General features: G+C 39.3%; 1 protein-coding gene across 3 annotated transcripts in view; it reads left to right on the forward strand.

Annotated features, from left to right (window-relative positions):
• The window catches only part of LOC137501852 (cytochrome P450 4c3-like), a 70099-nt gene that overhangs the window by 12297 nt on the left and 44639 nt on the right, over positions 1–13163 (forward strand). The window contains exon 1 of one of the 3 annotated variants that reach the window (XM_068228960.1): positions 211–263. The exons of 1 other annotated variant lie outside the window; for it this stretch is intronic. The gene's annotated coding sequence lies outside the window, so the exon portion shown is untranslated. Of the gene's footprint in view, positions 1–210; positions 264–1840; positions 3392–13163 lie in introns of those variants that run through there. One more of the 3 variants, XM_068228958.1, reaches the window with a different exon arrangement.

Raw genomic sequence — 13163 nt, forward strand, 5'->3', positions numbered from 1 at the left:
AAATACAAAGTAATTTATGAACCAGTAGTAAAACATATTGCTCAGTCACGCCATATTCATTATGAGATGAAAAATGTAGACTATTACATGTTATTCAACTTGTTAAGATATTGAGAAACGTTTGGGGAGGCGGAATATCCTATATTAAAAAAACGAAAGTTCTCATACCAGGAGGTACTGTGCAAGCTAAGATTCTGTGGCGTATACTACCAACACTCGGCCAGCTGGATACCTCGCTGCACACGCTCTTTTCTGCACAACTTGTAAGCAAAGAGAATGCTTGTAAGGAGCGATAAGGAGTCTGTATTTTAGAAATAGCCGTGAGAGCGCTGAAGGTGTGGTTTCCATGTGCCATCTGTCGGTTCGGTATTCATATTCAATTAAACTTTGAATTAAACTATTGGAATGGCTGCGGACCGTATGTTATTATTTCTCCTCTGCCTTATTATTACCATATATATCTTACCGAACTCGTGCGCTCATGTTACTTACTGAACCTATTTCTGATTGTTATGAAAGGTGTTGTCATTAAAATTTGAGGTTAGGCATATGCATAATTCCTAATGATGTTGACAGGGAGGAAATATCCATGTAAGATCCATATCTGCGGTGTTAAATCTTCCATCATGTCTGCGGTGGCCTATGGGGTGGACCGGGACTATACCGATGGTGAAATTCTTGATCAACTTCACCAGGACGGCCTCGACGTCTTCCGAGTCCGCATCAAGAATTCAAATGGTCCTACGTCCTTGGTTCGCATACCTATAACCACGGCCAACTTGATGCCACAGAACACCAATATAAAACAGAAGTGCACAGTCCATGTTAGAGCTTGGAAACAAAGATGACCGAAGCGCTCCTAGTGGTCTGGATCCTAAGTGATAGCACGGCCGGATGATCCAAGAAGCGAGAGCTACGCAGTTAAAGGGAAGGAATATGAAAGGGTGCCATATATGGTGATCTGCGCCGTGCGACATTTCAGATAATTGTACAAAAAACGTATAATGGTAAAGGGAAGCGGTAGATGGCGGAGTTTATAGAGCAGTCCTGGATGCCAAACCGAGTCAAAGGCGCGGTTGACATCAAGGCATACTAATACTGCAGTTTTACGAGGTCGAAGAAAGGCATGGAGGGATGCAGAGATATGAAATAAATGTTCATGAGTAGAATGATGAGGGCGAAAACCTGCCTGAGAGGAAGGAAGAAGACCGAATGAATCCCCTTTAGCTACCCACATCTTTAATAATAATAGGATACCTGGAACTTACCCCACTGTCGGCAGCCCTGAAGATGGTTTTCCGTAGTTTCCCATTTCCACACCAGGCAAATGCTGGGGCTGTACCTTAATTAAGGCCACAGCCGCTTCCTTTCCTGTCCCATCGTCGCCATAACACGTATCTGTGTCGGTGCGACGTAAAGCCGATAGCAAAAACAAAGTAATTTCCTCTGTCATTCATTAGTCATTTCCCCAGAAGAAAGTGACAGGCTTCAGCAGCCGGCGCAGTTCCTACCCTCGCCGCTAGATGGGGGCTTCATTCATTCCATTCCTGACCTGGTCGAATGACTGGAAACAGGCTGAGGAATTTTTTCATTCTAAATCTTTAAGCAAGACGTTGAAATGTTTACTGCGATCTCCCGAATACTGGCCACACTTAAGCGACTGCAGCAGTGGCGGCGCGTGACTTTCGTCACTGGGGAGTTCAACAGAAGGAAGATATCTGTTGCTCCCCCCCCCCACACACACACACACACTACCACTCCAGTTTTCGTCCAAGTCCCTTCGCTTTTATCACTCAGGAAACATAAACATTGAAAGCAAAACACATCCTGTTAGTAATTTCGCACCCACAGATCCACTCGGTTATTGGTTCTTTTGCATATATCCATTCTGAATTTACGCATGATTTCTTTACTTTTAGTCTGCTTCGTTATATCAAGACCAGGCAGTGGGTGGCCAGCATTCTTAATCTCAATTTTGCGCTCAAGAGAGAGAGAGAGAAGAAAAGTTTGTCTTCCTAAGTACCTGGACACTGTTCATACTCGTTTTGAAAGTTCCTACCTTTCCCAGCCACAAAGATTGTGGATCCAACCACAATGCACAAAAACACATACAGGGACAAAAGATTGTAACTTCTTTATGTCCTAAAAATTAAGTTTCTGTACGGCACAATAGTACACTGACACGCATGCACAGCGTACAATAATATAACGAATTATGATAAATACTGTAAAGTTTTATAAACACTAGTATCACATTTGAAATACAGGAGGAAACTTTAGGGATGTGTGTTCTCACTGTTGACAACGTTGGTAACTTAATATTACAAACTCATGTGGGATAGGCAATTAACATTTTCATTGGTATTATCTTCCCGTTATTCTTTGCCTCAATGATTTTTAATTTAAGTTTCTCTTCAAAAAGTAAATACTCCAAAGAAAGCAAATGAATAGATGTTTAGTAAGTATTGATATATTTGAGACAAAATATCAATCGGAATTTGGCAGTTTAATGTGACTTTTGGTAGTAATGATGCTTTAACTATCTCCCGAACACTGGCCGCACTTAAGCGACTGCAGCTATCGAGCTCGGTCCTATCATTTTCAGCTTTATGTCGTTCACCCTTTCCTTTATACACAGGGGCTACTGTAGCAACTCTCCATTCATTTGGTATAGCTTTGTCATGCAAACAATAATCAAATAAGTTCATCAGATATAGTACTATATCCCAACCCATTGTCTTTAGTATATCCTCCGAGACCTTATCAATTCCAGCTGCTTTTCTAGTTTTCAACTTTTGTGTCATACTTTATAAGTCTTCGTTGTCATAGGTAAATTTTAATACTTCTTTAGTATTAGTAAACTCCTCTATCTGGACATTATACTTGTAACCAACAATCTTTACATATTGCTGACTGAATACTTCTGCCTTTTGAAGATCAGCGCATACACTCTCCCCTTGTTCATTGATGATTCCTGGAATGCCCTTCTTGGAACCTGTTTCTGCCATAAAGTACCAGTACCTATACATACTCTTCCATTTTTTTACTAAAATTTGCATGACCGCCATTTATGCTTGCTATCATGTTATCCTTTCTTTTTTTTGCAAGTTGATTTACGTCGCACCGACACAGATGGGTCTTATGGTGAGGATGGGACAGGAAAGGGCTAGGAGTGGGAAGGAAGTGGCCATGGCCTTAATTAAGGTACAGCCCCAGCATTTACCTGGTGTGAAAATGGGAAACCACAGAAAATCATCTTCAAGGCTGTCAACAGTGGGGTTCTAACCCACTATCTCCCAAATACTGGATACTGGCCACATTTAAGCAACTACAGCTATCGAGCTTGGTCATGTTATCCTTAGCTGACTTCTTTGCTATATTCAATTTGCTGGTAAGTGCCTTCAATTTCTCCTTACTTCCACAGCTATTTCTAACTCTCTTTCTTTCCAATGTGCACCTCCTTCTTAGTCTCTTTACTTCCCTGTTATAATATAGTGGATCTACATCATTCCTTACCACATTTAAAGGTACAAACCTATTTTCACATTCCTCAACAATTGCTTTAAACCCATCTCAGAGTCTGTGTACATTTTGATTTACCGTTTTCCACCGATCATAGTTACTTTTTACAAACTCCTTCATGCCTGTTTTATCAGACATGGTACTGCTAATATTCCTAATTTTAATACATTCCTTTCTTTCACATTTATTTTTAACTACCACAAAAACATCTTCATGATCACTAATGCCATCTATTACTTCAGTTTTTCTAATGAGCTCATCTGGTTTTACCAGCACCACATCGAGAATATTCTTCCCTCTAGTTGGTTCCATCACTTTCTGAATCAGATGCCCTTCCCATATTAACTAATTTGCCATTTGTTGGTCATGCTTTCTGTCGTTTGCATTACCTTCCCAATTATTATTTGGTAAATTGAGATCACCCGCTACAATCACGTTCCTTTCCATATCGTTTCCCAGGTAACTGATTTCTGAATCTGCGTCAGCACTACCCTTTCCTGGTCTGTACACTCCAAAGACATCAAGTTGCCTATTAACTTTAGAGATGAGCCTTACACCTAGAATTTCATGTTTGTCATCTTTAACTTTTTCGTAGCTTACAAATTATTCTTTCATAAGAATGAATACTTCCCCTCCTACCATTCCTATCCTATCTCTACGATAAAAGTCAGTCGAACCAGCTCTGTCAGAACAACTAGTCTTCTTCACAATAGCCGAGGAGACATTATCAGCACGCTTTCTCACAAATTAGAATCAACACTCTTGTATCAACTAATATCAAGAATGAGTGTCCCTTTTCGACCAGCAGCATAACAAGGGGCAGCAACCATAATTTCAATTAAAGAATACAACTACTTTTGCTCTGTTGCATATCCATTCTTCACTTTTACAACGGAAATTAAGAAGAAAGCTGAATTAGAATAATATGTGCTTTGATAATTATACTTATGTCAACATATCATCTTCTAGATTGTTAAACAACCTTATATTTCAAAACAAATATTCATTCGGCGGCCACAAGAGACAGTTTAGCATCAATGATTTGTACGCAGGATTGCAAAAACTTTTGATAAGGCAACAGTTTATTACAACCACAACCAGTTTGAAAAGTTTTTAAGCAGATTTTATTCAGTGTCCTAAACTAAAACAAATGTTCTATAGTATTTTAAAAAAATAAATAAATATAGGAATACAATTTTAGCCATAGACATTCAGACTAAGCTTGAAGAATGGACAAGTCAGTCAATAAATAGTAATTTTTATTTATACGATCTCTTTAACAGTAAATAACCATTTCAGCCAAGGTGATTTCTTAGAAATTTTTATTACACAAATTCTCAGACTGTTAATTAAGAACATGTAATATGGACTTCTTTAACTCTGTATAAAATAGTATCTATGTAACATTTTGTACAAAATCAGGATCCTGATTAATGATCAAGAGGTACGAGATAAGGCTGATGATGCCCAGCTAGAGGATGAAACATGTCCCAATAATGTTATTATGACAATATATAAATCTTAATTATAAGAACTTTACATTGTATTGAATAGGTGGTTTTTAATAAATACACGTGCTATTTGGACTTGACGTAAAATTCAATATGGACCAACAATGAGAAGGATTACATGTAACACACTCCAGTTCTGTGAGAAAATTTTTGCATCCATTACATCCTTTCTCAGCCATGAATCAACTCCTATTACAATATCTGGCAAGTATATATCTATTAATTCTATTCCTTTCTTTACTATACTTCTACAGTTCAGCACTAACGTTTTTATGTCATTCTTACTTGACTTCCAGTTCCCTGTACCCTTATCACCGCTCCCTAGGCCACCCCGTTTCTCTCAGTGTACCACCCTGTTACCCTTCTAAAGAAATTTCCTAACTTATATGTACCACTGCAGTTTACGATCTAGAAATCTTAACTCCCAGTTCCCCACATACCCACTCCATAGTCTCATTTAAATCCCCAATCACTTTCCAGTCGGTATGCCTAACACAGTATTCCACTAATAACAGTCTCTGCTTCCTTAAACTTACCCATGCTGCATTTACCAGATCCCACACATCCCCAACTATGTTTTTTTTTTTTGCTAGGGGCTTTACGTCGCACCGACACAGATAGGTCTTATGGCAACGATGGGATAGGAAAGGCCTAGGAGTTGGAAGGAAGCGGCCGTGGCCTTAATTAAGGTACAGCCCCAGCATTTGCCTGGTGTGAAAATGGGAAACCACGGAAAACCATTTTCAGGGCTGCCGATAATGGGATTCGAACCTACTATCTCCCGGATGCAAGCTCACAGCCGCGCGCCTCTACGCGCACGGCCAACTCGCCCGGTAGAACCCAACTATGTTGGACTTGTAACTGTTTGTCTTATGTTGTTAGTACCAACGTGAAACACTACCACCTTTATGTTCAGAATCGCCATTAAAGAAAGTGTTAAACTTGGCATGAAAATGTTAGTCATACATAACATTGAAAATGGAAGAAAGTTGACGTGCCTGATCTGGTGACATGTGAACATATTCTACAAAGCTAGAGGAGGGTGCAATGAAATTGTGATGCAAATAATGATCATGAAACATAATTTTGAGTATGTTTATGGGCAAGCAGGAGAAGATAAAGAAAAAAACGTACTTGTGTTATTTCTAAATAAAGAAGTTTTGTGAGTTGGTACTGTACAAGCCACACTCTAGTTATAAGTTTAACTGTACAAGCTAAAACACTTTTATAATAATAATAATAATAATAAGATAGGTATAGTGCATAAATGTGCAAAGTACATTTTGAGATCAAAAGTTCCGTACAAAAAAAACTTTGCACTGGTACATTTTCTCCACTTCACAGAGAAGCATAAAATCATGGATATGTTTTTAGATGAGAGCAAGTTCATTTCCACAATTCTGTGATCTTTTGTGTAGCAGAGAAAATGTATGAGTGAAAAGTGCGCTTCTCTGTAATGGAGCACACGAGTGTAGAGGTGTGATTAAGTATTTTTCATGAAGAAAAAATACAATACTGATGGAATGAAACAAAGATTTGTTCATAAATTTATCTACAGTCATAGGTTGGGGTACGTAAGTTATACTCGGTGTAATGGTGAATGATAGGGAAAGTACAAAACGTGCTGTTGAGTTGTTATCTGGTTTACATGGCGACTGAACACAGCATTGGCACAAGTACTACTCCTCATAGTGGAAATGGCTGGGTCATCATTTAATTCAAGGGCCAGTCTATCACACTTGAAGGAGAGAAACTCTTGACCAAGTGCTGACTTCACATCAATGTTCAAATCGCTACCAAGTACGATGGGTAGTAAATTATAATCATTCTCACAAAGCTTGCGTTCTTATAGGAATGTATATATGATACTGCTGGCCTAGTATACTTACATGATGAAACTGCTTGCCTCAGTTACAGTAGTGTCAGAAAATTTTGATGCTAATTCCAGATAGATCTCCAGCCCAAAAACATACCTAAGTTAAGTGTGTCATTTCTCACACATCATGACATGTAGCACATTATTTTTCCCACAACCAACAAATCCCTCTCTGCATCAGCCCTTGTTTAGGGCCATTTCTGATAAGCCTTCTTTTTATGTTTACAAGCTGCTCTCACTTCATCATTCCACCAAGATGTTTGTTTTTTGCCATTTTTACACACAGTTGTTCCTAGGCATTTCCTTGCTGTTTCTACTAGTGTCCCTGTATGCCACCCATTCTCTTTCTATACCCTCAACCTGCTCACTGTCCACTGTTTGAAACTTCTCATTAATCATATCCATGTATTTCTGTCTAATTTCCTCGTCCTGAAAATTTTCTGCTCTTATTCATTTGTAGACAGATTTCACTCTCTCTATCTTAAGCCTAGAGATACTTGGATCACTACAGATCAGATAGCGGTCTGTATCATTGAAAAATCCCTGAAAATCCCATACATTCCTAACATTTCCTGAAGTGGTCCTGATACAGTCTAATATGGACCTGGTGGTGGTCCTGATATAGTCTATTATGGATCTGGTAGTGGTCCTGATATAGTCTATTATGGACCTGGTACCTCTACCCTCCCATGTGCAGTGGTGAATAGCCTTATGCTTGAAGAAAGTATTCATAACTGCTAATCCCACACTAACACAGAAGTCCAGTAAACGCTTCCCATTGCTATTAGATTCCTTATCTTCCCCACATTTACCAATCACCCTATTGTATCCTTTAGTTCTGTTTCCAACTCTCACATTGAAATCGCCCACTAGCACTATCTTATCCTTGCTGTTGACCCCGACTATAATGTCACCCAGTGCTTCATAAAACTTGTTAACTTCATCCTCATCTGCACCCTCTCATGATGAATTCACTGAGACAATTCTCGTCCTAATTCCTCCAACTGCTAAATCTACCCACATCATTTGCTCATTTACGTGCCTAAAAGAAACTACAATATGTACAATACCATTCCTGACAAACAGCCCTACCCCACACTCTGCCCTCCCCCTTTTAACACCCCTCAAGTACACTTTATAATCTACTATCTCTTCCTCATTATCTCCCCTTACCTGAATATCACTTACTCCTAGCACATCCAGATGCATCCTCTTTGCCGACTCAGCCAGTTCTACTTTGTTTCTTCCATAAGCCTCATTAATATTGACAGCTCCCCATCGAATTCCATTTTGTTCAGCAAGTTGTTTCCAAGGAGTCCCTCGCCTGTCAATTAGGAGTGAGACTCCGTTACTCCCGTAGGTCTGAGGCTTGCTTAAAATGTTGTGAGATCGGTAAATTAGTGAAACAAGATGCCACCCCACTTACACATAGTACAACTGAGGTTCTCTCCTCAAACGCGTTAGGGACCACGGTGGATTGTACAGTCCTAGCCACCTGAGCACAACGAGGGCCATGACTCAGATTATGTCTGAGATGCCCACTCCCATTCCATAGCAACTGGTATCCCGACTCTCAGGACCACTTAAAAGGCCACGCAGCCATTGCCCATCCTTCACAAACTAGGGCATGACTGCAGTAACCCACACCGTGAACCACCTACAAATTAAAAACAAAAATAAACAACAGCTTTACAGTATAAACACAGTCCATCAGTTGCTCTGTAGGTATAAAATAAACAATAGCACCAGAAGCACGATCCATCACTTGCTCCATATGTATAAAATGAACAATAGCACCAGAAGCACCTTCCATCACTTGCTCCATATGTATAAAATAAACAGTAGCACCAGAAGTATAGTCCATCACTTGCTTCACATATTTAAAATAAACAATAACACTGGTAGCACAGGATGCAGGAGCTATGCAGACGCAAAACATACTGCACAAGACTGAGCCAGTTGGGGAAGATGCATCGCAGGGGCAAACCAGTCATTAGACTGAATTACTCGAGGAGGAAGAAAAAGAAGAAGCACTGTCCACATACATATAATAAACAATAGCATCAGAAGCACTTTCCTTCACTTGCTCCACATGTACAAAATAAACAGTAGCACCAGAAGTATAGTCCATCACTTGCTTCACATATTTAAAATAAACAATAACACTGGTAGCACAGGATGCAGGAGCTATGCAGACGCAAATCATACTGCACAGGACTGAGCCAGTTGGGGAAGATGCATCGCAGGGGCAAACCAGTCATTAGACTGAATTACTGAAGGAGGAAGAAAAAGAAGAAGCACTGTCCATCATCTACTCCACATACATATAAAAAACAATAGCACCTGAACCACAATCCAACAGTTGTTCCACCAGTAATGAGAGGTGTATTATGTATCAGTGTGGGTTTATCTTTATTCTGTTTTGTAAATGAACTTAAAAAGTGAATGATAACACTTGAGGAAGATGAAGAAAAGAAATGACACTAAACAAAACTGGCCAAGAACTTTAACCAGCATAATTATGTTCATTATCACCTTCTTGCAAATGATAGAGCTGTGGATGCACTATGGTGGAAGCAATGGTTTTATCCTGCACTTCATTCTTTTTAAGCTTTTTTGTAGATGACTTCTTTGTCGAGAAGAATGACTGCTTTTGAACCTTCATGTTTGGAGGTTCACACTCTATTGTTTGTGTTGGTGAAAAGCAAGTTTCTTTCTGACTGTCATTGGAACAAAGTGATGCTGTAAAACCTTCAAGAGCTTTAAGCTGCTTCAGAACTTCTTTTAGCTTATACTTATCATTTTGAAGTAGTTCTAATTTGCCTATCGTTACCTGAATTGGTTTTTTAATTTCTTCCATAATACTTTCTGGTGTAGCTTCTGCAGGTTTGTGCAATTGCTTCATGTGACATTGCAGTTCTAAGCAACCTTCATTTTCTAGGGAAGAAGGAAGTGCTTGTTGAGAGGTACCAACAAGGTTTTGCGTTAAATGCATAATACAGTAGTGGACATGTTTGCATATCATGGTTCTGGTAAGATAATCCGGGCAGCTGCAGGAGAATGCATGCACACAGATTTTGCACTTATCACAGAGCAACTGACAACAGTTCTCCAGCAATTTTCTCTCAACATGGTACATGCCAACTTTCCAGTCATATTCATTTTCATGAATTATTCCTTCCTGCATTGCCAGTGCAGTTTCATGCCTCTTTCCAAACTCTTTAAAATATTTATGGTGCTTGCCTTTTATTAATTTCTGTATTCTGTCAAATTCCTTATCTCGCACTAACTGTAAGAGAGTATGTATACTCTTATCAAGTCTTTTAACACACACACCTCCCAAATATTCATATTTTATGGTTCTGTGAACTCTTTCTAGATGCCTGTTTGTGCTTATATCACAACCTCTTCTGAAGCATTTTGCCCACATCTGCGGAATACTTCTATAATATCTTCCAAAATACAAACCAAAGTTTTGGGTCTCTGGATCTTGTGCACATTATTCACAAAAATCTTCAAGTGCCCGTGAAAAATCCTTTTGATGAGGAAGAGATTGAAGAATCTTCAAGGAAGTCATGACCTTTTCCCGTTTTTGTGCATTTTTAATTTTGGATGAATTCTCAGTCCATGCTTTAAACACATGCCATAGACATAGCAATCTATGACCTAGCTCTCCCATGATACTCTTCCATGCCATGTAATACGTTTCAGTGATGTCACTCATAAAGAATTTGGTATATAAAGAACCAGTTCTTTCCTTAATTTTCATGAAGAGTAATTCATAAATATAATAGTCTCTTCGATTCGAAAACATGAAAAATACAGGGAAATCTTCGTTGTAGTCATCTAATACTAATACAGTTGTTAGTTCAAAGTCATAACCATTTAGGCCATGTGTTCCATCTATACAGATGGCATTCCTTGAAAATTTTATTAGCATATGCTTCTGTGCTTCATTCATAAGCACAATGCAAAAGTCATTCCTTGACAGTTCATGTGATTCATTCCCCTGTTTTTTGTAAAATATCACAGGATTTTGTTCCCCAAGCTTCAGTGATTCCTGCACAAAAATGTCAACACTACAGGAATCGTTTACATGACGCTGCCCTGAAAAATATTTAAATTGAATTCTTTTCTTATATTGTGCAGGTCGATTCTTGTTACAAGGTCAGATCTCTTCACTTCAGAGCCAACATTTTCCCGAACAGAATTTAGCACCGTTTTGACAGGCAGACCTAAACTCATCTGACCTGCTAAACACTCTCTCTCTGCCTTTGTAAGTTGGAGATGTTTTATCTCCTGCCCATGACCATTATGAGTAGCCCAAAACACTACATTTGTTTTTTCCCCCCACTGTCATTTTCCAATGGCTGGTGCAACCTGGATTGATCTTTGGAGATCCCTGTGCTTTAGAAGCTCTCTGCCTTGGTGCTCTACATTCACGAGACTTTCCTGAGCGATTGCAGTCATAGTAAATAATTTCGGAACCATCGGTTCTTCTTCTTCTTGTCCTGCGATAATACTGTGAGTTGTTTTCTCGTTGCTTCTGTCTCAGCCACTCTTCAAAATCTGAAAAGAAAGAGTTTAAATAACTATCACATATCTGCAAGCTTATTAATTTTGCATTATAAAATCATCCAGAATGGTTCATGGTGTGGATTGCATTAGTCACGTCCTAGTTCTTGAACTATGGGCAATGGCTGAGTGGCCTAGTAAGTGGTTCTGAGAGTCAGGATACTAATTGCTATAGAATAGCAGTGGACATTTCGGACATATTTTGAGTCATGGACCCCCTTATTCTCAAGTGGCTAGGACTGTACAATCCACCGGTGGTCTCTAGCTAGACTACAATCCACCAGTGGTCCCTAATCCATTAGAGAAGAAATTCTCACTGGGAATATGTGTAAGTAGGGTAGCATCCTGCTTCACAGAATATTTACCTAGAACCCTCAGAACATTTTAAGCAAGCATCAGACCTACGGGAGTAACAGAGTCCCACTTCCATTTGACAGGTGAAGGACTCCTTGGAAAGAACTTTGTATAAGAAATGGAATTTGATGGGGTGCTATCAATTTCAATAGGGCTTATGGAAGAAAGTACAACTGGCTGATTCAGCAAATCTGTATGGGTTATGAGTTAATGATATTATGGTAAGGGTAGATTATGACAAAGAGTTATTCAATTATAAAGTGTTCTTAATAGGTGTTAAACACGGTCTCAAAATCCCAGAATAACAGCCGAGAGGATGCGTCGTGCTGACTAAACGACCCCTCGTAATCTGCGGGCCTTCAGACTGAGCAGTGGTCGCTGGGCAGGCCAAGGCCCTTTGATGAAGGCCATTAAGTGCCGTGGGGTTTGGGGTTTAATAGGTGTTAAAAGGGAATGGCAGAGTGTGGATTTAAGACTTTTCCTCAGGAATAGTATTGCATGCAACATAGTTTCTCTTAGGCATGTGAATGAGCAAATGATGTGGGTAGATTTATCAGTTGGAGGAATTAGTAGGTATGAGAACTATCTCACTATATTTACCGTGTGAGGGTGCAGATGAGGATGAAGTTGACAAGTTTCATGAATCGGTGAGTGACATCATAGTCTGGATCAACTACAAAGATAAGATAGTGCTATTAGGCATTTTTGTTGCGAGAGATAGAAATAAAACTGAAGGATATAACAAGGTGATGGGTAAATGTGAGAAAGATATGTAACAGGAAGCTAATAGCAATGGGAAACCTTTACTGGACTTCAGTGGTAATATTCAAGCATAAGGCTATTCACTGCTACACATGGGGGGTAGGAGCACCGGTTCCATAATAGACTATCATAACCGGCCTTCTATTCAGGAAATCTGTTAGGATGTTCAGCTATTCCAAGGATTTTTGATGATACAGACCATTATCTGATCTGTAGCAAACTAAATATCTCTAGTCCTAGGATAGAGAAACTGAAATATGTCTTCAGATGAATAAGGGGGGAAAATCTGCAGGATGTGGCAATTAGACAGAAGTCATGAATATGATTACTAAAAAAGTTCAAAACAAAAGACAGTAAGTAAATTCAGGATATAGAAAGAAAATGGGCGGTGTACAGGGATGCTGTAGTAGAAACAGCAATGGAATAACTAGGAACAACTCTGTGTAAAGATGGGAAAAAGCAAACATCTTGGTGGAATGATAAAGTGAGAGAAGCTTGTAAATGTAAAAGAAGGTGTATCAGAAATGGATGTTAGGATGTGTGTCACGCCACAGTGCTTCATG

The sequence above is a fragment of the Anabrus simplex genome, chromosome 8, assembly GCF_040414725.1.
Source record: "Anabrus simplex isolate iqAnaSimp1 chromosome 8, ASM4041472v1, whole genome shotgun sequence".
Classification (NCBI taxonomy): Eukaryota; Metazoa; Arthropoda; class Insecta; order Orthoptera; family Tettigoniidae; genus Anabrus; species Anabrus simplex.